This window comes from Opisthocomus hoazin, chromosome 8 (assembly GCF_030867145.1).
Source record: "Opisthocomus hoazin isolate bOpiHoa1 chromosome 8, bOpiHoa1.hap1, whole genome shotgun sequence".
Taxonomy (NCBI): Eukaryota; Metazoa; Chordata; class Aves; order Opisthocomiformes; family Opisthocomidae; genus Opisthocomus; species Opisthocomus hoazin.
The window spans coordinates 33,824,843-33,852,550 of record NC_134421.1 but is presented as its reverse complement, the minus strand read 5'-3'; the positions used below and the strand labels follow the sequence as shown (position 1 = coordinate 33,852,550).

General features: G+C 38.0%; 1 protein-coding gene across 4 annotated transcripts in view; it reads left to right on the top strand.

Moving 5' to 3' along the window:
• FRS2 (fibroblast growth factor receptor substrate 2) overlaps window positions 1-27,708 on the top strand; it is a 53,924-nt gene that overhangs the window by 2,518 nt on the left and 23,698 nt on the right. Inside the window, exon 1 of one of the 4 annotated variants that reach the window (XM_075429175.1) lies at window positions 5,892-5,933. The exons of the other annotated variants lie outside the window; for them this stretch is intronic. The gene's annotated coding sequence lies outside the window, so the exon portion shown is untranslated. Of the gene's footprint in view, window positions 1-5,891; window positions 5,934-27,708 lie in introns of those variants that run through there. 4 annotated transcript variants of the gene reach the window in all.

The following is a 27,708-nucleotide window of genomic DNA, read 5'->3' as shown; positions in this document are numbered from 1 at the left end:
TTAATCTTAGGAACAAATTAATTGAAAATAATAAAGTAATCATGTTCAGCCGCTCTGGCAAGTTTAAATTTAAAATGCAGTGGTGTACGAATGTATTTCCACAGCATCATAAGCTGATCAAAATTGGCCCTTCTGCTTTCCCAGCCTCCTTCCTCCTGTTGCTCCTGTGTGCCGGGAAGGGTTGCAGCAGGCGCTGGTTCAGGAAGCTGAACTGGCTGAAAAAGAGTAACTTTTTTTTTTTTCTTTTTTGGTAGAGTTAGTGTTTAATTGACTCCGCGCCCTGAACCGACTCACCCCGCAGTGGCGTACGGTCGGTGGCTGCGTGAGCGAAGAGGTGGGATCCGAGAGAGGGAGGGGAAGAGCGGCTGGTGCTCGCAGGCCTGAACGCATGAGGCTGGCGGAACGGATACCGGCCTGTTCCCTGTTGCTTTGCATAGGCCCACAGCTGGCATGGACCAGCTCCACCATTGGAAAACACGGTGCTGTTTGCTTCCACCCCGTGCTGCTGCTTCCTCCTTTGTGCAGGCAAATACTTGTATGGTTATGTGGTGAACTGGGCTGAGGTTTGAACTGACTTGAGGGAGGGGCAGGGAGGGGAGGGTTGGGTTTGAGCTGGATCAGTTTGCTGCACAAACATTTGTGCTGGCGCAGAGATGGGGGTGGAAGCAAGCAGTAAGGGGAGCAGGGTGTGGCTGTTTCTTTTGGTGACAGTGACACATTATGCCAGTTTGAAGTATATTCTATACAGGGCTTATTCGGTGAGGTTAAGCTGGTACAGCAGTGAGGGTTTGAAGACATTGTTCAGTTATGGTTCATGGGCGTATTTTACATCTAAGACACCTTAATCTGTGGCAGTGGGTCTCTGGTTTCATTATGTACTTTGAAGGGATTCTGAGGGAAGAATCTGGCCTTTTGTATAGTAACGATTTTTTTTTTAGCATTTTTATTTGGTACCTATTGTTTCATTTAGCGGTACTTAATGGGAAAAACATGCTCCTGTTTATAACTGCTGTTCATCCATCAATTTCTTGAAACAATGAATTTGTGCAGCATGTGTATTGAGTTTTTAGAAGACTAAAATCAGAAAAGATCGTGATTAGAGTGTCCACTAAGAAAACTGCAAGGTATTTTGCAGTGATAAGTAGATTAAAAAAACCAAATGAACAAACCTATGAAAATGATGAGGCTGACCTAAGACGTATATTATACCTTCAGACAGTTTCCTAGGAGGCAGTGTTTTACTTTTCTTCTTAAGTAACTATTTAATGGTTAGTGGTTTTCAAAATCTGTCTTAAGGCTTTCATGCTATCACAAAAGTTGTACTTAATGTTTCAGGATATGGGTAGGCATTGTGGTTTGTTTTTTTTTTTTTTCTCCCTTCTTCCAAACTTCTGTGAAAATTGTAGATACTGTGTCCTCCAGCCATTTGTCTCTACTGCTCTGCCATAGATTACCATGCTTAATGATCCTTTCCACCAAAGAAGCTGCATGCAGTGTTACGTGCTTCAGGCATGATCAGCAGTTAAATGGACAGTACTATCTCAGTCTACCTTCACTGGTCAGTTACCTTGATTAATTTTTCCGGGAGTGGGTTAGTGTGCTCTTACAGGATTCACTCTGTTGTAAGTCTGTATGGGTGGTAACCTCTCTTTGCTGGGTGGCGATGAGTAACTTTGGGCAGTAGCTACTGCTGGAAGAGATGACCTATCTGCAGCTTTTCAGTGATATTTTCTGGAACAGATGTAATGGGTTTTATTTTTGTCGGCCACTGAATAACATCATTTTTTATCAACGATTTGAGGAGCTGTTGGCTGAAGACTGCTGTCCAGAGATGTGTAATTTCAAGCAGCGTATGCAGTTGATATGTTGGTTGTGTGTAAGTTGTAGAACAGCAATCCTAATGTAACAGACTTTGAATTTTCCACTCTTAAGCATCATCTTTTCTTGTTGGCCTTTTTTGTTGTAATCAATGTTAGATGTGAACATTCTTTTTGAACTTGAATTGGTGATAAACTGGTGTGTGGTATTTTCTCATATGAGTGCGTATGCATATAAATGTGCATGTGTATGTATGTCATGTATTCTCCAAGTATAGTGTACTCTTCAAAGTTTCCTTTTCACCGCTTCTGGCAGGGTGGCAGCGATCATGGCAACCAATTTAGTTGACTCTTAATATTGAGGACGATTTTCCTGGAGATGTGTGATTCTCTAGAATTTCAGTCTTTCCCCCAAGCTTGAAATGACAACAGAAATAATCATCCCTTGGCTTTAACAAAAAGAACTAATAACTTATTTCTGATGTTTATACAATAAAATTTCATGATTATTGCGTGTTTGTGACTGACTATATGCATTCTTTTCTAATTAGTGGAAGTGGCCTTGTGATTACTGACTGTTCCCTTCTCTTGCCTTAGAGTACTTGAATTTCATGTCTTATTTGTTCTTCTTCTAAAATGCTTTCACATCCATATGTGGGGTAGTGAGATGAGAAGCTTCTTGCTGCATGAGCTGTGCTTAATCTGTCACTGACTTCTCAGGTGGTCCAGGATAATCCCTAAACTTTTTGCCTGAATCTCAGTCGACAAAGTAACACTAATGTCTGTGTTAGGCAATGTGTTCCTCTGACTTATGACGCGCGTAAAATTGTTGCGTTGCGCACTGTTACTATCATAACCACCCGTGCTGGATGGTCACCTTTATTTACTTCAGCTTCCAGAATCAGCCACAGTTACTAGACCTGCCACTTAGAAATCATAGAATCATTAAGGTTCGAAAAGACCTCTAAGATCGTCAAGACCAACTGTCAACCCAACAGCCCCATGCCTACTAATAAACCATGTCACTTCTCACAGCACTTCTTTTTTTTTTTTTTTTTTTTTTTTTTTTTTTTTGGTGTAAAGGCTCAGGTTCAGCATTGGCTGTTGGTAAAAACATCTTTGCATCGGTACGTTTTTGAACCAGGGAAACATCACAAATGTAGTTTTTAGCTTATCCTTTTCCTTTATTTATGATAACCATGTATCTTATGGCAAAGGTACTCAAGTATTTCTTGCTATTCAGCTTTTTCTTGTGTGTGTGTCTGCTACTTTTTTGTTGAGGAAAATGTGATACAGAAATACTGTATGAATTGTCTGTGCTTGTAATAATAGCTGAGAACTATAGGGCAGTTGGCATATCTGGGGTAGTGATAGTTTTCCTGGACTGTAAACTCAGGAGAGACTGGGGAACCATGTTTTTAGTCTGAATAACTTAATTCTTTCCCTTGCCTTTTCTTCATATTGATTTTGGTGCTGGCAGGGTTGAGATGCTACTGCTGTCACTCATACAGTGGTGACGGTTACTGTAAACCACTGATCTGTTACTGTGTGCTGACTCAGTGGTGAAAAGTTGCTTTAATTTCCTGCCTTTTCAAGGGTAAAATAGACTCTCTATCCCATATGGTGGTACCTGGATTCCTGTGTTGCTAGTGGAAGATACAGAACTTTGATCTGACTCTCTGGAGCTGCAGTTTAAACTGGCGTGTTGGTATTTCCACCTTTTTCCCATGGCTGCTGCCAAAGAAGTTAAACTGCATAGTAGTTGTTATCTGCTGGGATTACTCACCTTCACACAAATGAGCATTTGTCTTTCAAGCAAATTTTCTTAAATGCTTTGGACAGGGATATTGTCATCTTCTGCGTTAGTATGACACCTGGCACAATACGCAGGTGGGGATATTTCAATTCTTATCATAATTTACTCAATAGAAGTGACTGTGGTAATACCGTTTATTATGTGAACATTGAAAAGACGCTCATCAGCACAATATTAGATCTGTTTCTGAGATGGAAGGTCTTTATTTCATGACTTCTAATGTGCTTAGACAGGGTGGAGAATTGACTGATTTTGCTGTGCCTTGGGAAGAGCGTGACATCTTTTGCCTGAATGGAGATGCTGAAGCAGTAGCTTTAAAGAAGAAACTCCCACTGTTGTGGGGGTTTTTTTATTGTTTATTTTTCAGAAATGCAAACTCTGGTTTATGTATAAACTCCCAGTGAAAAATGAACAATCTAGTGCTAACTGTGTTACATCTTGGTAGCACTGTATCTTATGCTGAGCTTTTCTGAAATGACAGCAGTAGCTTTTTGCTTAGCTGTACAGCAGAGCAAAAGAGAGCTGACTGTGCAGCAGTTATCCTTCAGACATGTCTAAATTTTTCAGTCTATTTATGAGTATCAACAAACACTTTGTGCATACTTTCGCCATGCATTGAATGCTTCTATGTTCCTTTAATTTAGCTTAAAACTAGTAATGGAATTCCTGAGGTTTTGAAAGGAATAGCTCTTGGCAAGCCTAGAGTTCTGAAACCAAAGGCAAATGAAGACACCAAGCAAACACAGGGAGGGCTACTTCTTCAGGGAAGTATGTTAAGATTCTTCTGACATCTTGGAGTTTGTTGTAGTTATGTTTTAAAAAAATTGTATATCTCTGAGTTACTCCTCTAAAGCACAGTTGTTGTTATTTTCCTTAAAAAAAAAATCTTAGTGGAACACGAGGGCACTCTTTTTTTTTTCTCCCCTCTTGATGTCACTCAACAAGTTTAGTGTTTTCAGCCAACCATTAGAAGTAGGGCATGTAATACGCCTTTGTTTGTAGCTGTCTGTATTTTTCAGTAACTAAAACACTGATTGAAGCATGTAATTAGATGGCAAATTTTAGTTTAAATAAAATTTACTCTTGCTTTTAAATCACCACAATAATTGAAAATAGTTGTTGTTATGCATCGATCAGGTGGTACAATACTGCAATCAAAAATCTATTTACATTTTCAAAGTGTAGTTGTGATTTTTATGAAGTGTGTAGCTAAGAGCTGGAATAAGCTGGGAATAAGAGGAGATATGATTTAGGGAAACCTGCCTGGCTGTCACAGCCCTGTCCCTCTTCAGCATCTGCAGTATTGCTTGCTGCAGGCATCTTCCCTCGTTTGTGCCCTCTGCACACTAGTCCCAAGGTGTGCAGCGTTCATAGAAATCTTGCATGCTCTCTCCTTTATTTAGGTTACTGCATTTCTTTGTAGAGTTTTATAGCTCTGTGTGCCTTCAGTCAGTCCTGCATTTTCTTGCAATGTTTCTATTTGTCGTAAACATTTTGAATGTCTTGGAGCTTGTTGTCATCTTTTTCAAACTTAACTCGTTTGCTCGCTGTTTGTGATGCGGCTGACAGTGGTATAATCCTCTCTAGCCCAGGGCAGTTGTTTGGGAGTAGCCCTCTTTTCTCCCCTCTTCTCCTTGAATCCACAGTTATGTTTAATTCATATCCTTCTTCCTTGTCCAAACAATATTTTAAAGACCATGTTTTCTTTTGCTGTCTCTACAAATGAAGTTTAGGCCTGTATCTGTCATCTGGAGTACCTCAAGTACCTCCTCCCTCCTCGCCTGATATTCCTGTCTCTGCAATCTGTTTAAAATACAGCTGGTACAATTTTTCAGTAGTCTATGTGACTGCTTGTTTTCCTCATCAGGCTAAAGCTCGTTGTCTTTGAATTTAAGGATCTGCATCTGCTATTTCTGTATCATATTCTCCTTTTTCTCTGCTACTTGTGGTGCCCAAATCTGTCTTCCCCCCCCCCATGTCTTTACTTAGATTTCATGTCGTATTCTTCACTTTGATTTAGGAACCTTTTGAGTATAATTGTATGTTACGTATGTTAATGCTACTACAAGAGAAAAATGATTGCACCTCTGACTTTTTTTTTTTTTTTTTTACAGCAGTATCCTGTTGTCTCTCTGCTTGTACAGATGAACTATGCTTTTATCTATGAAAGCTGACAGGGATGCATGTTAGATTTCGATCTTTTTTTAGAGAGACCTGTGAAATCTACTGTATGTCATCCAAATCTGGTTCACTTGTCTGATGATTATACTTCTTCACTTTGGAATAAGCGAAGAGTACTGGTGAGATGCTCTAAACTCAATTGTATGAGTACAATGTCAGATTTTGTGGAGTTTTATTATCGTATTGGATTTCAGTTAGTAAATATTTTTTTCTCCACTTGGCAGGTTTCTTTGAGAGAAATCAGATGTAATCTCCAGCTTTTTTTTAAATAACATACAAATTGAATTAAACTGGCAGTAAAAATAGTATGAAGTGCTATATCCTTTACTTGACTTATTGCAGAGTTAAAGCTAAAATTAACAGAGGTAATACATTTTTATTAATGAGGAAAGCCAAGTGACTCTTAAATATATTTTTTTTAATGTCTCATGAAACTTTGGGTCACAAGGTTTTTGAGACAGTGACTTGTGTTTTGGTTTTTGTTTTGTTGTTGGTTTTTGGTGGGTTTTTTTTTGTGAAGGTTAAGCTTTTGGGGGTCCTCATTATTTGAATGTTTTTGGCTGGTAATACAATGAAAAAGTAAAACAATTACAGTAGTTATAACAATTCATTTTAATATATAGCTTGCTGTACCTGTCTGAGAAGTGTTTTAGGACAGTAGAATTAAATCTTTGTGCATCTTTTCTGGGTCATGGTGGCTGACTTGTGTTTCATTCTCTTAAAATCTGCTGAGTAGACTTTCATGCCTTGAAATTGAGAGTGCAGTGTCCATATTACTCATCAATTTGTATTGCCATAAATGTAAAAGGACTAGAGTAGTGGTAGTTTTCGTGTTAATTCTCTTAGGTGTACAAATGTTAATGCTAAAGTAAGCTGGATGTTTCATATCGGTCTATACAGTATTTGTGCAGCTCGACTGGAGGTAGTCTTAAATTCTTAAATAATTGGCTCCTACTTCAAGGTTTCTAAAAACATTTGGTTGGCAAATGTTTAGTTGTTCTGTGTGAATGTGCCTACTTCCTTATCTTTCTGATAGCTGTCTTGTTCTTCATTTACTGCATAAGTTTTAGGTGATAGCTCCTGAGAGAACTTCACTTGGAATTTTGCTGGGAAGGATACCATTACATTGATCTTTGTTAAAAGGCATTTGGTTAGGACATTCTAGGTCTTAAGCAGTAGTGAGCAAGCTAATATTAAATACAATATTATCTAATAAATCATGCTCTAGACTTGAACTTTGTGGTATTATATTATTATAATAATATTGTTATGCCTGTATTTAGAGAAATTCTGAGTAATACATGCCAGTCGGTCAGTCCTGCAACTCCAGAGTGCTCCGTTCCTAAAAACTGCCAGACTAGAAAAGAATGTATACAGGAAAGGAAAAAGGGAATGTCCTACATAGGCTTCAGACAAACTATTTTCTTTTTTTTTTTTTATTTTTACTTCCCTCCTCTTCCTTTTTGTTGTAGACAGGTAGATAGGTGAACCTTTCTTATCCAGTCCTTGCATCCTCCCTCCCCCAGTTCCAGAACTTTTTCTGCTAACAACGGTTGGGAGAGCATTTTTAGCTTGTCCTCTGGGTCTTGAGTTCTAGAGCAATGTGTGTTTTGTCTCAGAGGCGCAACATATACCAGAAACTTAGATAAGCTTCTAGTTTCTGTTTAAGTGTATATTATGACTGTTACTTGAAGATACTTATGGCCACTTAAGGTCTTGAAATGTTTCTACTAGTAAAGGACAACAAAGTGCCCCTCAAAATCTAAAGTTCAAGTATTTGTCTTAGATTTTCTGTGCCTACAGTGAATGTGGGTCACCTGTCCTTCACAAATGTGTTTTCTTTTACTATGACTTTGGTGCCTAAGTGTCAGAATGTTTGCTTAATAAATATTTATTTCTTCCTGCTTCAGGGTTTCTGGTTCTGTTAAATCCCTATAAACTGGTCCCATAGATCACAACTTCATGTATATCTGCTAAGTTTAATTTTACTTTTCTCTTGAAGAATTTGTGTTTCTTGATGTCAGCTGTAATACAGAATTCTGTTTTTTAAATGTAACTTACTAATCTTAAATGGTATGTTTTTTTAAGTTTCATATTAGAGTAAAAAGTAGTTTAATGTTGTTTGTGAAATTAAAAAGAAAACTACCTTTCCAAAGGGTTGATTGTGCCAATACCCTATCCGTTGAGCATTTTGCTGTGATTTCTTCACTACTGATGTTAAAATAAATCAATGACACTTATATGTACTAAAGCCTGTCCCCTATCCTGTCTACCGCCTTCAAGGACATAAGCACCTCCGATTTACCCTGGGGCTCTGCCTAAAGCAAGCTTGTGAATATTTCTGTCCTCGTTTAAATATTTGTGAAGTTTTAAGGTTCACGGGTACAAGCGTGTAAAAAAATTAATTGGCAAGCAGTTAATTTAAGTTCTCTGTTCACATCTCGCCTCTGATAGCTTCCTGTACTCTTACCTAATGATAGGTAGATTGGAGTAGTTTTGAGCAGCTCTTTATTTAGATCCCGATTCATGTAAGATTTCGCTTAGTGTTTTATTGACTTCTCATTGAACTATGGGTGACAAAACTTAGCAAGATAAGTAGGAAAAATAAAGTTCAATTTAAGCATATGCCAGTCAGCTTGGAATTTACGGGTTATAAGCTCTGCTTAGGAAGGATGATTTCTTGGTAGTTCAGAGTAGGAAGATGTCCAAGAAGGAGGAAACCTGTTCAGCTGAAGCTTTGAGGACAGACTGAAGTACTTAAGTAGCATACTCTAGGGAAAGCTCTTAATAAAATGATTGAATGTTGCCTACCATAAGATACTTTATGTGAGTAAGTAAAGTGATATTAACCAGTTGTTATATGATATGTCAAACTGCTCTTGCAAAGATGACTGGTTGCAGTGGTACTACTAGATTGATTTGCTCTAGTGCTGACTATAAAGTGAGCAGTGCATTGAGGATGGTGCATTGGATTCGTATGAAGTGTTCTAACGTAAGTTTTCATATTGTACACGAAATACATAGTTTTAGGCTTTTGCACCAAAGGAGTTAAGTATTTGTTTCAACGTGCTACGCATGTAGTAGCTAATTATTTTGAAATTATCTGACAGTTTATGAACCGCTATAGTGCTTGTTTACATACAGTTCTAGAATTTTTCCAAGAAAATAAACACATTTGAAGTAAGACCTGTTTTCTAATCGTGCTGTCAGATGTCAAAATGTCTAGAATAGATTGTATTTCTTCATGTTGCTTTCCAGTGCCTCTCATACAAGTGTGTGACCTAGATGTGTGTGTGTGTTAGTTTTGTTTTTTCTTTTAGTGGAGTTATGCAAGTACACATAGCTTTTATTGTTGATTGATAGCTACAATGATGGGGAGGGGGGTAGGATGGGGAAGGGACGGCTAGTGTTCATTCTTCCATAGAAAGAAAATCTTCAGCTCTCTTCCATCACTTGGGTGCTTTCAGCTTTATGTTCTGCTCCATCATTAGTCTGTAGAAATGCTAGCATTCAGATTGTCAAAAATTGGACATAACCCAGGAACTGAAAAGAACGTAAACTCTTGTGTAATGAAATATATAAAACTTCCTTGTCAGCTAAGGAGGAATAAGTGAAATACTGTATCAATGAGGTGTTTAAGTAGTTAGATTTTAGGTTTGTTCTGTATGAAATGTTATTTCTGAAGTGTGCTATACCAAGGAAATGTAGCTTCAGAAAGCCTGCTGTGTTCTTGACTTCAGAACAAACAAGGAAATATTGCAGAAGAATGCTGGAGATGATGGAATAATACAGCCTGGCAGTGTATGGTGAACAGTAGTAGTATTTTACATATTACTTCGAATAGTAAATAGTGTGGGCTGACTGTTAGCGATCTGAGAGAAATCCTGGTTTAAATTCATCGTAAAGGCTTTCTATGAATTAATTCCAATACCAAACACAACTTCAGTTAAGTCACATCATTGATTACCTTTCATTATGAATGGACTATTTTGAGGTGGGTAGTTATAGGAAATTTTGTAACTACATAGGGACATGTAAAAAGAATGTAAAACTAGAATGAATAAAGGGGTGCTGTCTGTGCAATGCAAGTCTAGATTTACAAATAAAATGTAACTAAAACTGTCACCAAAATGTTTGATGTTAAATTTTGTATGTTAAAACCTACTTGCCAAGTTACTCATAACCTAGCCCTTATAACAAGCTTTATTTAAACTTTCTTTGGGTTTCAAATCTGTATTTGTGAGTGTATTCCTTTTACGGTACTGGTGAGAGTAAAACCATTGTTGAACAGAAATTTGGTAAAAATCTCAGAAACCTGGAAGCTGAGTTTCTTTTGCTCTGTGCTAAAATCCCATCGCACTTGCGTTCCAAACTAAGATGTGGAGAAGAAGAAAATGCCACTTTTGCTTTTTTTTTTTTTTAAATAGTGTGTAATTTGGGACTAGGGATTCCTGTTTTGTTTTTTTTTTTTATATTTTTATAGAAATGCGTTATTACTGAGGCTTGAAATTTTTGTGCTGGTGCAGATACACAGTGAGTAGATCCTTCCCACTTCCACTAAATATATTTTTCAGTTGTTTGAATGGCACAGTTTTGCCCAGCTGCTTTACACTTGAGTGAGGTGTTAACAGTTAAATTGGATGTCAGTAGGGTTTGGTTTTTTATTTTAACGCAAAATTAGGGACAGCATAGCTTGGGGCCGGCAGTGCGCTTTTTTTCTACAGTTTGCTTAGCACAATCACCTTGTACGTGCATGATTAAACTATTTGTAAATCAGTTTACAGTATGCCTTACAGTATTTTTTTGTTTGCTTGCTTTAAGAGGCCATGATGTGAACCGCAGCAATTTAGCAGCTGATTCATGAGTGGTTCAGTGTTTGTCTCCTGAATGAGGTAGGGATTTTGTTGGGGGGCTGGCACCTTGTGAGGACAGTGAATCTATCTGCTGGCTCCTTGGTGATGGTGGTTGCTACTTCCCAGAAGTTCATTTGACTTCCAAGAAAACTGTAAATACTTCCCTATGAAGTGTGTGCATTTGTAGGCACGCATTAGACCTGTGCCTGACGTACCAATGGGTTATGTGGTGTCCTGTGATTTTTCATACAGATTTTATGCGTTATTTATATGTCTATTTTAGTACTGTTTTTTACCAAGTAATCCACTAGATGTGCTTCATCTAAGGTTATATTTCACTGTTGATAGCATATGTCTGTAGTAGTGACTTGACAGAAATTTCAAACACTTAAAAACGTAATTAAACTTCTCAAAAGTGTCAGCTATAGATTATTCTCTAGGGAAGGTCTCCAATGAGTCATGTACAGTACCACACAAGTAGTAGACTGAGTTCTGAGGATCGTATGATTACTTCTTGTTCCCTAGGCTATCTGATGGCCAGCAAGGAAGCCTAGGTGTGCTAGAGATTAAAGAACTTGGCTGTCGCTTCAGTACATAGTGAGTTACAAAAATGGCTAAAATGAACATACCTTTACAAATCTGTTCTGTCCAGTTTGGCCTTAGTTCAGTGAATATAACAGATGAAATGTATCACCTCAGCAGCTAAGAATTAATGCATTTTAGGTTGAAAAATGTAAAAAGTTACACCACTGGGGCTAACTGATCCATGTTGCTGCTGTGTAGGGCTGTTAGAGTGGGAAATGTTAACATGCTCGTGATCCTATTTGAAGTAGGCTAGTGCGATAGGACTGCCTGCAAAAGTCAGTGTCTCTGCTGCAGCAGGAAAATTTGCATCAGTCTGCAGTGCTAGGCAGGTTTCAGAATTTGACAGCAGCCCTCCTTGCACCATACTCACAGGCTTTCAGTTGCTGGCACAGCAGAAACGAGGGATGAGTATAATCTGGCTGTGGTTCCATCATGTATTACTGAAAAGTTTTCCAACTGTTTGTTTTCCCTTCTGCACTACAGTTTGCTGCTCTCTCACTTGTAACGTTATAGATGTATATAGGATGACTGAAATAATCTAAATTAAAAGTCCTCTCTCCTTCCCAAGGAAAGTAACATCAGTACATGTGCTTCTTGCTTCTCTAGTTATTTTCCAGAACGCTTGTTAAGCAGTGTTCACTTCTAAATGAAAACCAACATTTCCCACTACTGGAATTTAGGGGGTGATGTACAGAAATTGATCTGCATATTCAGATAGTCAACATAAATGGGTTGGAATTTATGAAGGGGTGTAGGGATGTTAGGATAATAATATTTGAAATATTCAGGGTTAAATAATTTAATAGAAGTTGTGCAACAGTATCAAAGCATATATCATGTTTAGTTTAAGCAAATTATTCGTGTGTTATAATGATCAGCTATTACAGAGAATACATCCAACTCAGATGTAGAGCTGGACCTGTGGAAATCCAGGGTGTTTCACGTCAGTGAGCAGCCGAAAGGTTGGTGGGGTTGAATGTAGGAGGTGGGCAAGATAAGATACAGTAGTAGGACAGCACTGGGAGTTGAAAGGGAACTGATAAAAAAGGGGAAGTAGGAATCAGTTAGGAAGAAGCTTGACTTTTGGAATATTTTGAATGTTGGGTTCTTGACTTAATTTATCCTGATATCACCTATTACATATAGAATTTGAATTATAGTCTTTTACTGTCTTAGCAATAGCTAATTATCATGTTTCTTGGTTCTAAATTACTTTCAAAATATCTGCAATATTGTGAAGCTGGGGTAAGTGGCTTCTGTGCTTTCGTTTTGGGGTGTCTTCCAGTGTAGACAAAGGAGTTGCAATAAATAGCTAGTCTATGTGGGATTCAAGTGCACTGTAAGCAGCATAATCATTATTTCACACTGTTGCTGTTAACTGTGTCTAAATTTTCTTCAGTTACTTTCTATTTTTGTTATAGAAAATAATGTAGCTTTTGCAGATTTTGTTGTTGGGTTGCATTTTCTGTAACATAGTCTTGTTGACTATTTCAGTTATTGCTGGATGTAGTGTGTTGCTGTGACAGAAGCTTGTGTTTTGTTTGCTTGTACAGTCTGAGACACACCATTTTCATTTGCTTTTGAATTTTTTATATTAACTGCAAAAGTACAGAGAGAAAGAATGGGAGTCATGGTTTATCTTGGATTATACAAACTTGCTTTGGAACATTATTGCCGAAGGCTATTACGCTTAGTGATTATTATGTTTATGAAGTAGTTGTATTTTCTCAAACCACAATTCTTGTAAAAGGATAATTAAGTTAAAGCTTGGGCTATTCGTTCCAGATTCTGTGCCAACTCCAAAATATTTTCAGACAATACGTAGTTATCATTTGCAAGATACCTTTTTAACTTGAAATTCTAAGTAGTGTAATAAGTTTTTAAAACATACTACTGTCCTTCTAGTTTACTAAATGTTAGTTTTAAGGTGAAAGCAAGCCTTGCACTGCCATTAGAAATCAGATGTGAAATGTGCTACTTTATATGAAGGCTTAAAGTCTATGTTCTTGCTCTAAATTAATTTTTATGCTATAAATTAATGTTTAATCTTTTGCAGAGGGGAGAACAAAAATCTCGCTGTTTGTAGCTGTTGTTGCCGAACACTTTAATATTCAGATTTAGCAAATCACAAACTTACAAAGGTTTTATTCTGTGTGTTTATGTAAAGTATAATTTAATACTGAGTTAGATAATGCTTGAGCTGGAGTTTGTAAGGATCATTGACATCCGTAGTTAGTTGACTTTTTGAAAAATTATGGGAATGGCTTCCATTAGTCAAGTGAAACAGCTTGAATGGCAGCAGCTTAATCTTAACTTGTACACGTACGTGAAGTTTTAAGTTCTTAGTTTAAAGAAAAAGTAAAAGTAAGTGGATTTAAAAAAAAAAAAAACAAAACAAAAAACAAACAAAACAACACAACCACCAAAATCTGTACTGGCTAAATGGTCACTAATCCTGTTCCTAAACATTTAGGAAGTTTTGAAGCTGTATTTGTGCAGATTTGTTGACACTTTTACTGCAGTGTAAATGGAAGTTAGAAATAGCGCTGTTAGAAGTTGTAGAATGCCAAGATGCTGCTTGTATAAGTCTAGATTTATTAAATCTTATCAATACCATTCTTGATGTTGCAACTGAAATGCTGTGCTTTTTATAAAAATCTTTATTTTCCCAGCTATTAAATAGATTTCAGTATTTGCTTGAGATTATACTTTGCACACATAACTAGCTTTATATGAACTTACCTTTGCATAAAATACATTGAAAGAAAGCCGTTTCAGAGGCTATAGGCTGTTTTCTTTTCCCTTAGGTGTTTTATAGGTTTCTGTAAAAGTAATATACAAGTTGATCTATTTTAGCAGATCCCTGTAATATCTCTTTACATTATAATGTAGTTGTGTTTTCATGACCACTTTAAAATGGTCAAAGTATGACCTGTTGCCAAAAAAGCAGAGTATGATTTCTCCTTAGGCTTCATGGTCCAGCCTCCCTTTTGTTGGCACTAGTAATAGTGTGGCCTTCTGATTGGCAAGGTCAGTGCGGTACTTTGAACTGAAGCTTGTCTGGCTGATTCGAAGATAGCCAGAGCAGGAGAGACCATGTCTTTCAGCTGCAGTCACCTTTAGATCAGCTGAAGGCAACACAAAATAGCATTCTGAGAAAGAACAGCACAGCAGTTAATTTAAAATATCCCATCTCACAATGACCGGTTAATTCACAAGGGGAAAACGTCACACTACTTGATAGCCGTGCACCTATTTTCTATACATGGGAGGAAAAAATGTGTCCTTGTTATAAATTGAATTTCTGTTGTCTCAAAAACATAGGCTTGGTTTTGAAAGAGGTGGTTTTGTTATCTCTTACCTCCTGTCAGCTCTAGTAGACATAATTCTAGTAGAGAATTACAGATTTTTAAAAGAATTATTGATTTTTGGCATTTTTCTGGGCTTCAGTGTCGATGTATAAAGAAGAACAAGTTGAGTGGGACATAGATATGTAAATATTAGTATTGAGTCGTTGGGACTTATCTGTGATTTCACAACAGTAGTAAGAAATTATTTTAATTGTTTGTTTTTTTTTTTTCGGGGAAGCAAGCAGGCATTGGTGGTGTAAAAATTTATGGAGTAGCCTAATATTTATTCCACAATATTTAGAGTGGCCTTTAGTGAATGTTACACAACTGTTTAGATTATCAGCGTTCACTGTTTTGGCTTTTTTTTAAAGATGTACAGTCATCTTAGTTATTCCCTTTATGTAACTAATTTCAAATGCTCTCGTTAACATACATAGGTACTACTCATGATGGAAATTACACATGAATAGCACACGACTGAATTTATTCTGTATACGGGATTTTTTACATCCTTTTTCCCACCTCCCAGTCATTCCTGTACCACACATACTTAAATGTGGCTACTGGGACACAATTAATGTAGTGTGTGTTTAGTTTTTTGGGTTTTTTTAAAGTGTGAAAGAGAATGTTTAAGAGAAACTCAAAACTTCTGACAGTTTAGCTTTAATCTTGAATATATGTTTTAAAGAGCTTTCACAATTCCAGCTGTTCTGAAGCTGTCTGCCTGTAATATTAAAATCTTTGAAATAAAACATGACCCTTATTAGCATAAGCATCTGCTTATAAGAGTAGAAAAAGTACCCATTTGCTTTAACCTTAACCTAATATTTGCTTTTCAGTATAAATACTTGTTGCTACCTATAAATGGGCTTTTGGTTACGTTCTGCCTAGATTACTGCTGTTCCTTTGTGCAGAAGAAATTAAGATGCAGAATTATTTCGGATTTCTCCTCATTGTTAAGTTCAGAATGATGGAGAGGTTATTACATGAAACTTAAATTCTGGATGCAAACTTGTAGCTTTGCTGACTGTGAGGGGTGGTCTTAGAGACAGCTGTTTGCAGGAATTTTATTCTCTGTTCTCCCCAGAACTGTCCTATCTGTCCCTGTTGCTTGAAGACAACAGAAACCCCAAGTTTCTGGGGTTGCACTGAGTCAGTTGGAAGCTTGTGATGTTAATTAGATATCATTAATAACATCTGGTTTTGCTCTTTGTACTGCTGTCTTTTTCTGGATAAACTAAATAAACAAGGACACTTAAATATTTTGAATATGAAAGCATCAGTTTCTGGTAGTTGAAGAGGTGGCTTTTAAAGAATGACTTGGAAAATACGTATAAATCTTAATGGCATCCTTTAATGGTTTATATTTATCTAGATACTGTTTAAAGTATTACTATATTGTGTATATAGGGAAATTTCTGTCAGAAAATGTGCACAGAGTATGATATACGTGTCTGTGCTGTCGTTGATTTGTTTGATCAGTTTTGGTGGTGGTTTGAGGGGGGTGTTTGCCTGTTAAGTCAATGTGAAATGAGAATCTTTGTGTTAGCCGTCACAGATCTATTACCAGTTTTTGAGAATCTGTGTTTATATTTACAAGCAGCTATATCTAGCTAGCACAGGCAGCAAGAGCAGTGAAGAGATGGAGGCACAGGCAAGCATCTTGTGCCTTAAAGTTTCTTGAAAGCTCAAAGAGACTCTTCATTTTTTACGAAACGAAAACCAGCAACCTATTTCAGAGTTAGTGGAGCAAATACTGTATTTGTGTGTTGTGAGACCATGTGTAAAATCCATCCTGCTTAAAACCAGTCGCACTGGGTAACTGGGGGGTTCTTGAGTGTAGTAAAGCTTTGGAAAGGAGAACCAGCATGCTCAGGAACTAGCTGTGTCTGTTTTGCCATGCCAGTGGGTACAAATGATCGCGTCGTCCTGCCTGTTTATTTGTGTAGCTTTGGTAAAGATTGAACTTTTTGCATTAGAGACTGATAACTTGGATAATTTTGTGTATGCTGGGACTAGGTAATTAATAGATGTTTCAATCCATCTAATGGCCAAAGTTATTTGAAGCAGTCAAGCATACTTGCCAATGTGTTTCCAAAACATGCCAATATCAAAATTACAAGCTTGGTGGGCCACTTGGGCAGACTGATGAGGTAATTTTTGTGCATTTAGTAGAAATAGGTTGCACCATCCTAATGACTGTTTGTTTACTGAAGTTCTCACTAGTTGTTTATGGCCTAATCTATACTGATACAGGCTCAACTTCATTTACCGTACAGTACCAGCTTTCTCCTGACTCATCTTCTCTCCTTGCCACATAGACTTTCCCTTGTATAGCCTTCAGATTATAAGAGAAGGGCCGGAGACTTTTTGACAATCTGCTGTTTTTGTCTTAGTGTATATGAGCAAAGCTCTAAAAATGGTTATGGAAAAGATTTTAATCTCACATGATTGAGCCTCCTGTATATGGACCTTTGGACTTGCTAGTTGTATTATCTCTAAAAATACAGTTCCTGTAAGAAAATACTTTTGTCACAGCATGTTTTGAGAATGTCTTTATTTCAAGGTCTTCCACCATTACTCTTTCTTCCCTTGTCTCTTGTACTATTGCAGTCAGAGCTTTTAAACATAAAAATGAAAAAGTGGATCTGTCAGCACTGTGTGCTGACTGTAAATAATGTATAGCTGGAATTCCTTAGGAAGGTTTGTCTTAACGCAAATTCACTGACAAGTTGTATGCTTTCCCCTTTCCAAGCTTGTACCCATCAGCTGGATGTCTGATGTCTTTATAGTTGGGGGTTTGAAGGGTTATAAGCAGTATAATAATCAAATAATACCTCTGTAAATATAGAATTACACGTAAAAACTCATAACTTGTGCTCAAATTAAGGGTGAAATGCATGGCACTTAAATTGTATGATAAGCATAACACTGTTTTAACATAGTTGAAATGAGTCTGCTCATTGCCAGTTCTTGGACAGAGAATATTTTCACTGTACGGGAACAGACAAAAGCAAGAAGATAGCTGTGCCACAAAACAGGGATGCCAGTTTATACTGGTAGAGGTGTTCCTGCCAAGGAACTGTGGCTGCACTTAGAGTTTTCATGTCTGCTACAGTGTGCGTAATGGTGAAACTGAAATTACATCTCTTTTGTGGTAGCTGCAGTATAAATATTAGGGCAGGGATTACCACCTGTTTTTGAGTTTATAGCCTAAATGGATAAGACAGGCATGCAAAATAAGAAAAATACATGTATTACATAGGTGATTGTAGATTGACAGCAATGGTGGTAGCAAGGTCCTGGATATGGACTACGGATGAGCTGAACAAAGAAAATGGAATGAGAGGCAGATAGCTGAGATGAGATGTGGTGAGAGGAGAAGCAGCAAGGAAGTGAGATGAAGACTGTAACAGAATGAAAAGATCAAGCCAGTGCAGGAAAGACAGCCAGTGAGATGTGCAGAGAATCTTCTAAATGTCCTGGAAACCACAGGTCCTGGCCTTAGTCGCCCCTGGTCCTGTCACATGGGGTACTTGCCTGCCTTCATCTGACTGGCCATCTCCACTGGACAGAATAATTGGAAGTGTGGTGATTGATACTCGTCACCCTACTGGTTTGCTAAACCCCAAAGCTGGTACAAAAGAGCCAGTTGTTATTTTCATGATATTTCCCAGCGGAAGTCGCTGTGGCAGGAGATGGAATGCTATAGGAAAGATGGGGGAAAAAAAATGAGGTAGACGAAAAGGAAGGAACACTATATTCAGTAATTGTGTTTTAAGAACCAATTGTCATATAAAATTGTTAACCTGAACTGTGTGCTTCTGGAACACCTCGTCTTAGTACAGTGAAGGTTTGAGGTTTTTTTTTTCTTTATTGAATAGGTAAAACTCATTATCAAAGATATTAGATCAAAAGTGCCAGTTACGTTAATGAAACCTTAGAGTTTACACTTCAGACTTCATAGCGTTGTTACATAGCAAACGTTTTGATTTTTTTAATCCAAAGATGCACATATTTTCAAACTGAGTGTGTTCATTGATGTTATTTCCACTGTTCCATGTTTTAAGATACTCAATAACCCTTGTGTAATATATGTCAGTCTTGTATTTAATGTGGTGATATGCTAAAATTAGTCCTTGGCAGGATTATATTTCAACACCAAGTTCAAATGCAGTTTTTATTCTAAAACTGCTTTTGAAAATCTTTAAATATTGGAGAAAGGGGGTTGGGTTTTGTTTGGTTGGGTTTTTTTAATGCCAACATTTATTCTAAATCGTAAGTTGCTTAAAGCTAGAGAAGGAACCCAGTATGACTTCTTTGTGTTCTGATAAGATACTACATCTCACCCATTTACTCTTGAATTCAAAGCAGTTAACCTTCTACCTAAATATGTATTTCAGAAAGTTTTCTAACCTTGATTTTGGAGCTTCTCAAGACATCAAAGCTCCACCAGTTTTCTTGTCAACTTATTACAGACACTAATTATCATGTATTTATTATATGTTCACTTATTTGGTGGGTTTTGTACTTAATGGTTTTTAACTTTTTCTTTAATTCTCAAAGGTTCTATCAAGTTGTGTCATCTTGAAGTGTAAACTTCTTTTTTTCCATTTGACCAATGATTTTGGGGTGTAAATTTTTATTAAACTGTAGCTCTAAACCTAGAAGTCTCATCTTAATTAATTTTGTAATGAATTTACTTGCCTAGGATAGAACAGCTCCAGTATCTAGCGTATTTGGAACACAAGAGAACACCTCAAAAATCATTACTGCATTTCTTCACAGAATAAAACACCATACAGGAGTCTCGGGTTACAGGGTATCCAGCTAATAAAATATATGTGAAATAGCTCCTCCAAAATTACTTTTAAATTGCTGTATTTCGATATGATAACTAGTAAAAACAGATCTTCTCTGTGGACAGTGGTGGTTCACTTCAGCTCGTTTAGACTTTTTGTATGTCATTCCCTGGCCTGTCCTGAGCAGTTGAAATATATTGTAGGCAGCGAGAAGATCCTTTAGCTACTTTGCAGGAGTTTAAATATTAACAATGGTTACAAGCAATTTTCTTACTTAAAAAAAAATACTTGTTAAAACGTATAATTCACTGCAGAAATGCCAATAAGCTGGAGAAGAGAAACATAACAAAGGAGGTCAGTACTTTGTATAGATATTTTACTGCTTTGAGTTTTCACCTAGAGAGTAAATCTAGAAGGGACTTAGTAAGTCGACTTAAATGTCTATTGGAATTGGTTTTTAACTTGTATTGATCTATACCTGAAGTCTACTTTAAGATGTTGAATCATATAAACTAATACTACATATAAAATACAAATCTAGTTTTTAGAATTGAGTGAATTAGAATAGGTTTTTTTGTTTTCTTTCCGTTCTTGTCTAAGTGCATGCCAGCAAGCTTTATGGGCTTCTTATTGAAGTGGATTTTGTGCCAAAAGATTTTACAGCCCATGTTTTTAAACGAATTGTGCTGTTTTGCTAGACAGCACTGAGTTTTCACCCACAAAATGCTGTAGTTGTAGAATCTATGAATGCTTGGGTTTTGTATCATCTTTGAGCAGACTTCTTATACCCCGCAGCAGCAAACTGGCTGTTTAAAATACGTGACTAAAGTTATCTGTCCTCTGCTAGAAAACTGTTGAATTGGGGTGGTATCCATTTTGCTTGTTGCACCTGCCTTAAAATAAAGCTGCAAGTCCCATGGATGGGTCAGAATCATAACTTTTTAAATGTTTCTGTTAAAAAAAACCTGCGTAAATCCGATTTCTTCTGTGTTCTGTCCTGTCTTTCACGTTTTCTGTGACTCTTCATTGACAGTAAGGTGTGATTGATTAACTGCAGCACAGAAGAGAGTAACTACAAAGGTGTATCTGTGGGCGTAGTTTCAAAGAGCATTTCTCTTTGTGGTGCTGTTGGTATAAACAGTGCCACCTCCTTATTTGTGTTTGGGTGTTCGTGTGGTGAACCTGGCCAGGAAGCTGGTCCATACTGAAAAATAGCTGAGCGAGGAAAAGAACGACTATTTTTAACCCAGATCAGTGATGAGTGACATACTGATGTTTGGAAGCAATGGGTAACTGAAGAAACGTTTCTGGAAAGCAAAACCAGAAGTAGCTGAAACTCAGGTAGATACGGTATTTTCTTAGTAGTTTTTGTTTGTATTTTACATCTCTGTAGCAATAAATGATATTTTGCATACATTTAGGTGGAGATTTACATATTAGCTGGAGGAGGAACGTAAGTCAGTTTATCTCTGGTCAAGTTGTGCTAATGAAGCTATAATCTGGATATGGCTTGGAGTCCCAGCTGAGCTAGGCACGCAGTTAGTTGTAGTCCTGCTCCCCCCTGCACATTCCTGCCTGCTCTCAGTTGTGCCAGCTCTGTCACCAGGCCAGCAGGGAGGCAGCTCAGGAAGCTAAACTGGCTGAAATGCAACCTTCCAAAAATATATTTTTTGCTGGCCTTGCTCTATGGAGCAGCTCACCATGGAGACAGATGAGAGCCAGAGCTCACCTGTGGCCAGAGGCAGCAGGAGACTCCATCGCTGCACCTCTGACTTGTGTAGCCTCCGGACAGCTGGAGTGTGACCTCCTGAAAAGTGGCTGCATGTACTTCCAAGCAGCCCTGCTGCCCTGCTCCTGCTCTCCTGCCAGCCTGTTCCTCCACACTACCGCTGCATGACCACTGCCTGGTTCTGGCAATCGCCTCTCCCCTCTGCTCCCCTGGCACCCTTGCAATTCTCCATCGACTCCTGCAAAGTGCTGCTCAAAATGGAGGGCAGAGGAGGAGCGATGAGAAGGTGAAATGAGCCTTGAGTTTGTGGACTTCAGTTTGAGGAATGCTGGTTTAGGACATGCAGTGGCTGGCGTACGAATAGGGTCTCTTCATAAAGGAGACTACTTGTCTGCTTTAGCCAATAAAGCAGTTAATGTCAAGGATACTTCAGAATCGGCAACTCCCGTGGAGATCTACAGGGCTTTCAGAGCATCAATAGTACATTTATTTTGGTTTCTTGTTTGGAAGGCCTTTTTCAACTTTAATAATAAAACATGTAACAGAAGAGCTACTGTTAGTATCTTATAAGCTAATGTACTCTATGCAGTGGTACTACTTCAATATCCATTAAATAGCACAGCTGGCACAGAATGACGAGTGTGATCTGTTTGGGTAGTGTTATTGATGAAAGAGAGTATAATATGAAGAATTAATGTAGTGTACCCTAGGAGCACACATGTTGGCTAGTGTTCCCCCCGTGCCTTCAATGTAGATGTTACCCACTGTGGAAGTAAAAAGAAAAAAAAAATTTTGTAGCTGTAGAGGGCAAATGTTGTAGACTTTAGTCCTAAGTAAAGACGAGACCCTGTTGTGGAATTGATACCACTTTCAAAGGGTGCTGTGGGTGCTGCTTTGACGTAGTCATGGCTAGTAATGGTAATAAAGTCTTGGCATCTTCAGCAGTCTCTAGGATTAATCCTTTATGAGAGAAAATGGGCATTCAATGTAGCCATCAGATGCTAGCAAAATGGATGGGCAAGGATAAGCTTGTCCGTGCTAGCTATAAACCAAATCAGCTTGTTTTCTATATGCAAGAGTGTTTGAAGTTTTAGTGTGGTATTTTAAACTGCATCAACCTCATTCTTAATATTTAGAAGTTGCAGAAGTTTGCAGCATGTAAGGTTCACTCATAAAATAACACAGAATCATAAGGCCAGCATGAACTCGTATGTAGAGATTACCACTGAATGCCGTTGGTAGAGAAACCAAAAAACTTTCTATATGAAGGCTTTGAGAGCTACAGTATTTCAGAGAAAAGTCTTGCGAAAAGAAGAATAAAATCAGATATTTTTTTTTCCATTTCCCATCATGTCAAATAATTTCACCCCAGATAATACTCTTCCAGGTAATAAGGGTATAATTGGTAATAGAGATTTAGAAGGGTGTGCCAGGGAAAAAAAAAAAATATGTAAATAGTAGCAAATCAAGAAATCCACAACTGATGGTACTGAAGAATTTTAAAGTGTGGCTGGGTTTGCAAGCCATGTATGCATTCTTACGTTACAATCCATTATTTTGAAAACTAAAAGAAATCAAATGGTTACTTAAGCTAACTTTGTAATGAAACCAGTGGTTCTGTGACAATTACTTTACAATACTAATTAAGGATAAAATTAATTTAGCTTTTTAGGAAGAATGGTGTAACAAAATTCAGTGCAAAGATCTGTGGAAGGGCAAAGTGGTATTTGTTTCTCTGATGTCTTAAGTGGCTTGACACTTGTTCTCTGACAGATTTCATTTGCTTGCACTCTTGTGTCCACTTGCTCAACGAGCAGCAAGACTTGTGCCCAAGTGGTTTAGCCAGGATCCTTTGTGAGTGACACAGGACAGGAAAAAAGCTGTCAGATCTTCATGACATCTCTGGGCTTTGTCTTGACTGGTAATGCCAAACTAATTTTTCAATGACCTTTTGACTACTATCAGGTGTTGTGGTGTGGGTGTCTTAATCTTCAGCTTCCGTAAGTCTTAGGATGGGCAGCTGTTCATTGTCTGTGTTTCCCTTTTTTTGGAATATATGTTCTAAATAGATGTTAGTAGTCTATTTTGAGGATGGGCTAACAGGAAAAGGTATATGCCTGTGATGCAACCTCAGTGCTACCCTCCGTGTGTTCCGCTGCAGACTTTTCCACTAGCAAGTTGTCCGTGCTGGGGTCTGAGCACAGAACAAGCCTTACTGCTGGGACAACTTGTGGGAACGGTGCTCTTTCTCATCAGGACAAGCTAAGCTTTAATGCTTGTTCTGCTGCTTATTCTGGTGTGTAGACACTGATGTACGCACACACCAACACCCATGTTTCCCTTCATGTTGAATATCCTCCTAATATTACTTACAGATCTTTACAACATTAGGAGGAGATTTATATGAAGTGAGCAATTCGTTATGGGTTCTGTAGAAAGGTATTTTTATTTGCTAAAGGAAAATGCTGTGTGATGTTAACATCAGACAGCAGTTGTCTAACGTGGTATAATAGTAACCCAACAGAATAAAGCCTTGTAGGGCTCTATATTGAAAAATCTGGGTTGCTACAGAAATTTCTGTAGTGTTTCAGCAGTGTTCAAGAAGGAAACATTTTAGAAGACCCAAAAAGGAGCTTTTTAAAAAATGGAAATACAATACAAGGAAATGGACTTTTTAGCTGTGTTAGTTATAAAACACTAAGAAAAAATATTTTTTGTGTAATGGAACTTAGCTCTGCACTGTACAGGTAGATCAAACTACAGTTTTTGGTAACTTCCATTACAATCAGCTAGACTAATGGGGAGTGTGTTAAAACACTAACGAAGGAGTACTCAGAACTAAAGATGTTGCAGGGGGGATGACAAGTTATTTAATTGCATAGAAGCTGACTGAAAGAGATTCAGCAGCGAAAAGAAGCAAATGGTTGCTTGGGTGCACAAATATGATTATACTAGGGTTTTACTTAAATCTGCTGGGCAGATCAGAATTTTAATCAGTTGGTGTAGCCCAAAGCATGGACAGGCATCTACACAATTAGGTTACTATGGTTTAACAAGTCAGCCACATTAACTAAATGTGCTTATGCTCTTTTTCATTGCAAATGCAAAGAAAAAAAATTGAACCTAAGCCTGCTTTTTGGCAGATGGAGTTCAATGATGACAAGGTACCCCAAGATTGTGGATCTTACTTCTTGTCAGCTACCAGTGAAGAGTCTACATAGTTTCAATTTGGAGGAGTAACTATTGTTAATCTTCCACTTTTATACAATAAATTAGGGTCACAGGGGAGGTGAAGTTAAATGATTATTAGAATTTCTCATTAAAGTGGGAAGAAAAAATGTGGAAGAAGCACATGAGGAGGCATGTAAACAGAACTAAGAAAATCCAGGAGGCTTGCAAATGTGATGAAAAGAGTTCTGTGCGGAAAAGGGAGAAGTGGTAAATACAGAAGACAAACTATTTTTAGAAGAACCCACATTTAGTGATATCTGGGGAGGATGGGATGGTCACTTTTCCCGGAAACAAAAACCATGTATAAAAGCCAGATGTTCAGGTAAGGCCAGGTCCCTTGTGCTAAGAACTTGCTGACAGTGAAAGAGGAACTGATGGGTGGATGAAGAAGGGCACATATTGGGAATACATACTGAAACTGTATTTATCCACTTATTTATTTTTATAAAACACAGTGGTAGGGTCTTAGTTTTGATAACATCTTACTGAATCTGCTTAACATTTCGATAAGAAAGACCTTGCAGGCTTTCCATGTTGTTTCTATTAATGTATTAGAAAACTGTGTGCAAAACATGTCAAAAACATAAAAGCAAAATGTAACCTTTCCTGAAATGTTTGTATGAACAATATTTCAGAGATTAAAATATTACAAAATACAAACTCAATGCCATTTACTTAATTACAAAATTTGGCACTTTGCTGGCTTGGAAGACTTGGCAAGAGCTGTGGGCCTCAAGTTTTAGGAGGCATTTGTGGTTAAATGTTGGAGAGCTGACTCACTATTTAAACAGTTTCAAGCCAGGCATCCTTTTCAAGAATTAAGCTAGATTCTCCCTTCCTCTTAGGCCCCATTACTTCACTTAATTGTTGTAGCCTTCTGCTTTGTTTTCCCATCTCCCTGCCTTGCTCCTTGATCCTATGTCCAAAAAGGATTTCCATAGCAGTGGTGCTTAAAACTGCAGACCTGTTTCTGACGTTTCTTTGTTGTGTTGAAATGGTGCTTTTTGCATATGCTGTTCCTCAGAGGACGTTTTTAAAGCAATTCAGCATTTCCAAGAATAAAATAATTTAGTAGTGCTTGCTTGTTTAACCTGATGTCGCGGTTTGGAGTTTGATGTTCTCCGTGTTTCTTTTAAAAGGATGTCGTTAGCCTGGCAGACACTCACAGAAAACAGTATGGTGGTGTGGATCTGGAGAAATTGTTTTAGTAAGAAACTGAAAAATATTTGTATGTGTGTAAGTTGTTTTAAAAGTGATACCAAGTAAAATAGAAGTCTTGTTTCTCTGGAAGTTTTGAGTAAGAGGATCGCTTTTTTGGAGAGCGATGAAAGAGTAGAGCAAGGAATGTTGTTCCACATCCTCAGAAGGATTAATAGGGATGGTGGAGCAAACAGCTTGTGTGCTTCTGTTCAAGACTCATGTTCATTAAAGACCTAGAGTTTTCAAAATGTGATGAGGCAAAGATTTGAAACTCCCAATTAGTGCCATGTATACATATGTATGCCCCTGTTGAACAGAACAGTTGTATAAACCTAGTACCTGCATGAAATGTGTGGTTACCTTTTAGATGACATTAGGATAGGCCGAAATAGGGGGTGCCACACCTCTGAATAAGGGGATGCAGGTCTTAAAATGCCATGCTAGAGTGAAGTGGAGAGGTTTAGGATCAGTGTCACGTAAATCAGGCTTAAGCGTCGTGAAGTGTTGAAGTGTTGGCACAGCATTGCTGCCTGCTGCAGTTCTCACTGCTCATCCAACTCAGCTGTTGGAGTTGGTCTTTAATCTTTGGTTCTACTGTAATTGTGGTGGCTATACGGGCTTTTCTGTTAGAGTGAGCATGTTTTTTTTAAGGAGTTACTGATGAACAGCGTTCCAACAAATGTTTAACTAACCTGCCTGAATTTGAGCATGTTGCTAAAATAGACACTTTTAAGGAGAACTGTAGAGAATTAATGCTAACATGCCACTTCAAAATTTTACATAATAACTCCTCAGGGTCAGTTGGCAGTCCTGAGTTTAAACAAACCAACAAGGCTTCTAATGTGCTTTTCTTTCTTTTTTTTTTTTTTTTCTATGTTTGAAATGGGATTGGGTATTTTTATACAGCGCCAAGGCAGAGTGGGGTGAGGGGGAAGAAGTAAAAAATTGGTGATCACTTTGAATCCAAATAAACTGAAACATATACAGCAAAACAGATCGAGTTGTGAGGATCTGGGTGTTAAACAGGAGGAGTAAGAAAGGAAAGAAAGCCTCCTGTGAGTTTGAGGAGCAGGCGGCTGGCAGCAGCAGGAGGTGCTGGTGGAGGAATGCTGCTGAAAGGGTGAGCTCCTGGCACGATCCTGTATCAGCCGGCGCGCCGAAACGGCAGGCTTGTGTGCTGAAGCTTGTGTGTGGTTGCAATAATTCTGTTTTCATGGGAGCCAGAAGGCTTTACAGTTTAGCTTGGGTTTTGGTTTTTATTTTTTTGGTTTTTTGTTTAAAGGGCTAAAGAGAGAAAAAGAGCATACATTTATTACTATATTTTAATCGTAAGTCTGACAACATGCTTATTTAATAAAAATCTTGAGGTAAAACTCCACCTGTTAGCATAAGCAAAGTTAGAAATTAGATTCTGCAACTTCACCTCTACCATTCATAGTTTGTTTTCCATAATTGCAGCCAGTGGCACCAAACTCTTTCTCAGCATGTTTAGTTTCTTCTTGGATCGCCTTCATTGTCGTTTTTAACTCTGTTATGGTTTGTTAGCACTGCTGCTTTTTCATCCTTCTAATACTTAGGCACCTTCAATATTCATTTTCTTAGCAATTGTTGCCAAGTGGATGAAGGGCAAGGATTATGTCTGACCTTATTTCAGCTTTACTATTCAAACGCCATCTCCCCGGAAAGCATTTGCTGTTTGGGGGTGAATTGCTGTTAGGTCGTTGTTTGTCAGACTGTGCAAGGCAAGGACCTGCCAGGACACCTAAAAGAAGAAGAATTGATTTGAAGGATAGCGGCACGCATGGGCAGGCAAGGAGAACATTTCATGCCCCTTTTGCTGTATTTCTCAGGGGTTTCTTCCTGTTCTGCTGAACACTGGTATCGCTTTAAACCCCTGTGTTTTCACGGGAGAACATTCCAGCTCTGGCACCTCTTACATTTGTTCTGTCTCCAAACATTAAAGTGAGTTAGTCAGTCTTTGCTGATGTACAGAAATCTGCCCCCCCCCCCCCCCCCCCCCCCATTATAAAGTGAGGAGGTCCTTTTTGTGACTGTTGGGGGAAGGACGCTGCTGGAGCTGACCACATTCAGTAATTACTAGTTCAGGGCAAATGCTTTATTTTGGTGCTACATCTCTTATGTGC